The sequence below is a fragment of the Microcaecilia unicolor genome, chromosome 8 (genome assembly GCF_901765095.1).
Source record: "Microcaecilia unicolor chromosome 8, aMicUni1.1, whole genome shotgun sequence".
Classification (NCBI taxonomy): Eukaryota; Metazoa; Chordata; class Amphibia; order Gymnophiona; family Siphonopidae; genus Microcaecilia; species Microcaecilia unicolor.
The window spans coordinates 221,289,795-221,294,537 of record NC_044038.1 but is presented as its reverse complement, the minus strand read 5'-3'; positions in this window follow the sequence as shown (position 1 = coordinate 221,294,537).

Genomic DNA, 4,743 nt, shown 5'->3' with positions numbered 1-4,743 from the left:
GCAGAAACTATGTTCTGCCGGCCAGAGACTGGCAACAGAAAATCGAAACTGTGGGAATAACAAACAAGAGACAGACAGACCTGATTAGCAGCCAAACAGGATTTCTGCCTGAGGCTGCTTACACTGGTTCAGTGTCGCCCGCGCTGAGCAAGAAGTGCATTTCTTCTCTGGTTAATAAAATGGAAGTGTTACTGGACCGGTGGAACCCCAGTTTCATAAGTTCCAAACCGGGCACTTGATCCATTCGTTCTTCTAGCAAGCGTGTAAATGTACAGCCGCCACAGAGGCGAGTGCACTTGGACATCTTGCCTTTTTTTTTTTCACCCAGCACAAGCGAGCTACGAACCCCCAACCTTCCGAACTTCGAGCAGCTACAGTTCTCTTGTACCACAGAGCCACGTGTCCGGAGGCCGTTGCTTTCTTTCTATGTGCTTTCTCTCAAGACGGCAAAGCAACGTTTTTAACCTATAGTAGTCTATTCCTGCCTTATTAGTTTGATTTGGGAAAGGGTCTCCTTTTATTTAGCCCTCCTATTATCTTCATCAGCCTGTCTTCCCCAGTGTAGGGCTCTGCTATAATACACTGCACTGGGCTCTGTCTACTATTTTTATCAGCAGCATAGCCAGAAGGTAATTTTTAAGTGGCTCAACAAGCTGAATGTGTGGACACTACGGCCCAGATGATCAAAAGCCCCGCGCTGTTCCAAACAGCGCCCTAAAAATAGCGTCGGGACAGCGCAGGGCTTTTCTGCATCCATGATCAAAGATAATGCATGCCAATCTAAGCAGCGCTATTATCTTTGATTATCATGTTTTAGTGCGGGAGAATTGTGCCGAGCATGCGCTCAGCACAATCCTCCCGCACTTGTTTGACAGGTCTGGGCTATCAAAAGTCCAAACCTGTCAAACAGCCTGCTGAGGCCCGAACAACGAGGCTGCCGCCGGGCAAACCATCTCCCACCCTCCCACCCAGCGATGGGGGGTGGGGGCTGGAGGTCCGGTGGACCTCCTGTCCCCCCAGCACCCCCCCCCCCCCCATGTTCACGGAGGGCTGGAGATCCGGTGGGTCTCCAGCACCCCCACCCCCTGAACCCACAGAAATCCAAGTGGCCACCTCCCGAAAAACGCTGTCCTACCCTCCCACCCAGCGATGGGGGGGGGGGGCTGGAGGATCGGTGGGTCTCCAGCCCCCCAAACCCCCACAAATCATTGATTGGTCGCCTCCGGCCAAAGGATCGCCCACACGGGAATCACTCCCTTACATGGTCTGTAGCCCCGCCTAGCGCATCCCAGGATGCAATGGGCGGGGCTGGGCACCGCCATTTTGGGCGTCGACTGGCTAGAAGAGGAGGGAGGCAGGCAGGCTGCGTCCCTCCTCCAACAAAAGGTAGGGGGGTCAGGGGGGGTTCACACCACCACACCACGGACCACCAGGGAATCTAAGTAGAACGCTGGGGGGGGAGGAGTTGGGGTCGATACATCACCGTGTGGGCGATCCTTTGGCCGGAGGCGGCCAATCAACGATTTGGGGGGATTTGGGGGGCTGGAGACCCACTGATCCTCCAGACCCCCCCCCTCCCGTCGCGGGGTGGGAGGGTAGGACAGCGTTTTTCGGGAGGTGGTCACTTGGATTTCTGTGGGTTCAGGGGGTGGGGGTGCTGGAGACCCACCGGATCTCCAGCCCTCCATGAACATGGGGGGGGGGATCATCGGGGGGACCAGAGGTCCACCAGACCTCCAGCCCCCCGTTCGCGTTTGCTTTGGGGGGGGGAAGGGAGGCCTGCCAGCATGCAACTGCATGCTGGACAGGGCTCACCATTCCTCCCCAATGATCCGCAAAATCTAACGCCAGCTCGGAGCTGGCGTTGATTTTGCTGCGGCCAGTGACCCAATCTTTGGCGCGCTGGTTGCTGATCATTGGGGATGAATGCGTTAAGCGCTGATTAGCATGCATTTGCAAGCTAATTGCGCTAGAAGCCCTGTTTAGCTTGCATTTGCATGCTACTTGCGCTGAGAGCCCTCGAGTGCGCTGTTTCAGGTGCTCGAGGGCTCTGATCATGGGTCGGCTGCAAACTCTGGCGCTAGTATGGCGTTAACAGCCTCTAGCGCCGGAGTTTGCTTTTGATCATGAGGGCCTATGGTTGCCAACATTTTGAAAAAGAAAAACCCACCACCTGATGCACCCATGTCCTGCCCCTGCTCCATCCTACCCCACTCCAAATAACTTCAATGAGGGTAACAGTGCAGGCTAGGGGAAGAATGACTACTAGAGCTGTACCAAATAGCATATTTTACTATTCAGCCAAATATGAACAATGGGCATTGAACTTTAACATAACAAACAATAAAAGAAGCAGCATGAAATCAGAGCTCAAGTGTTTATTTAAATAGGATTTAGCACAGTAGAGCCCAGGATTATTTGTATTCAAATTTAAATCACTATTCATCCAAATATGAATAATGTATTCAGGGCCAGTGCTGGGGAGTCTGGTGCCCCCTCCCCCATTTCACTCTTCTCCCTCCCCGCCCCTAAAGGGTTAAAAATAAATTCAATTCAATCTAATCCAAAGTGCTAAAGGACATTTGCCTATTATCTGCACCTTAGCAGGTGTTCTGTAGCATCTCCCTCACCTGCCCGGTCTAATTTAAAAATGTTGTTTTTTTTTTTCTAAACAGAGGGTTTCCGATGCAGGAATGATTCAAACATACTGTCTTCAGCCTCCTCAGCACTCTGCCTCTGCTGCGGTCCGCCCCACCTCTGATGGAAGAACTTCCTGTTTCTGCCTGGGCGGACTGCGGCGGCAGTGTTGCCAGGTGGGCGGTTTTCCGCGACCCGCCGCGGGAAATTTTTGCCCGCGGCGGGTTGCGGTTTTTTGGGCTTCTTTTTTGTCTTTTGGGCGGTTTTTAGGCGGTTTTTTCGGCCGCGGGGGGCAGGGTTAGTGACGTTATGGGCGGGGTTGATGACGGCGGGGGCGGGGTGATGACGCGGGGGTGGGGGTGTCAGGGGCGGGGGTTTGAGTTTGGGCAGGTTTTGGGCTGGATTTAGGCTGGTTTGGGTGGGAAAAAAATTTTCCACCTGGCAACCCTGCGGCAGAGGGAGAGTGCCGAGAAGGCCAAAGGCAGCACGTTTGAATCGCCCCCGAACCAGAAACCCTTTGTTTAGAAAAAAAAAAAAAACATTTTTAAGTTAAACCGGGCAGGTGATGAAGACACCAGATTCGGGGGAGGGGGTTGGAGAGAAGGGGAAGACATAACGTGCAGCGTTCGCTGTTTCTGGCACCCCCAAAATGTTGTCAGCCCCTGCCGTGTATATCCTGCTTACCGTGTTCTGCCGGCCATGAATGTATTCGGGGAACAAATGAATTGAATACAGCTCAACAAGAGACTGCACTCTTCAGCCACCCCCCCCCCCCCGGTGCCATAGTCCCCCAACACCCATATGCTTCCTCCAAATACATTCTGCATCCACAGCGCCACCTGGCCCTCCCCCAACAGTGGATGCAGAGCCGAGCTAGGACATTTCCCCATAAAACTCACCATACAAAGAAATGTTCGTTTCTAGTGTAACCTCAATCACAGGTATATTGTCTTGGCAGCCATTTTGACAGCAGAGCTGGCAGGGACAGGACAGGAGTCACTGGGGATCGCTTCTGCCCAATTAGACCACCAGACCACCAAGGTGCCAAAGCCAAAACCACAATTTGGTCCATCTCTAGTACTAATTTCTACAACATGGCTAAGGTGTCAAAAGGGAATACAGCTTCCAAATTTTCCAATGCCTACAGCCCAGAACTGCTCTTTGAAATCTAGGACCAATACAAGGCTTTACATACTCTAAGCTCGCAGCAAAATCTCAGGGGTGCCACAGCGCATCACTCCCTACTTTCCCCTCCTGCTGGTCCAGCATCTGCTGCTTCCTGCTTCTTCCCCCGCCATCGCTGCAGTGCTTGCAGCTTACATTTTCAGGCTGTCTGCGATTCACACAGGCACTGCAGGGACTTCCCTCTGCCAAGTCAGGCCCTCGCAGGAAGGAAGGTAGCGAGCGATGCTGGATTTAGGGAAGAGAGGTGTGTTGGTGTGAGGAGGGGGCTGCAGGGAAAGGGAGACCCATGTGGGGGGTGCCACGGAGACCCATGTGGCTGGGGAAGGGTGCCGTGAACCAAAAAGGTTTGGGAACTCCGACTCTAGGCAAAGCTTTGGCCTTCTGTTCATGATCATGCCATCACCCATCACAGAATAGCTTGGGTAAACAGGCTATTTGAGAACTGCCTATCTGCCGGTAAAAATACCCAGTTTTTCTTTAAGTTTGTGTAGTTGTCATATCTGTTTTTTGTTTTTTTTCTTTGACTGTACTGTCCTAAAAAGTCTGAACATAGTACTCAAATTTTTATCAAAACTAAGCTAACTCACCAGATGTCCTGTAGCTACTGTGCATTTCTTAATATGGAAACCATTTAACATTTGGATGTATTTTCAAGTCTGTAGCAAATCCAGAACACAGCAGCTCTTGCTAACTGGAAGATATGTTAAGCCAGAACACAGTATTGCTTTGGTCAAGACTTACATCACGGGAATATTTATTTATTATTTGTAGCATTTGTATCCCGCATTTTCCCACCAATTTGCAGGAGATATGATAGAAGTGTATAAAATAATGAGTGGAATGGATCGGGTGGATGTGAAGCGACTGTTCACGCTATCCAAAAATACTAGGACTAGAGGGCATGAGTTGAAGCTACAGTGT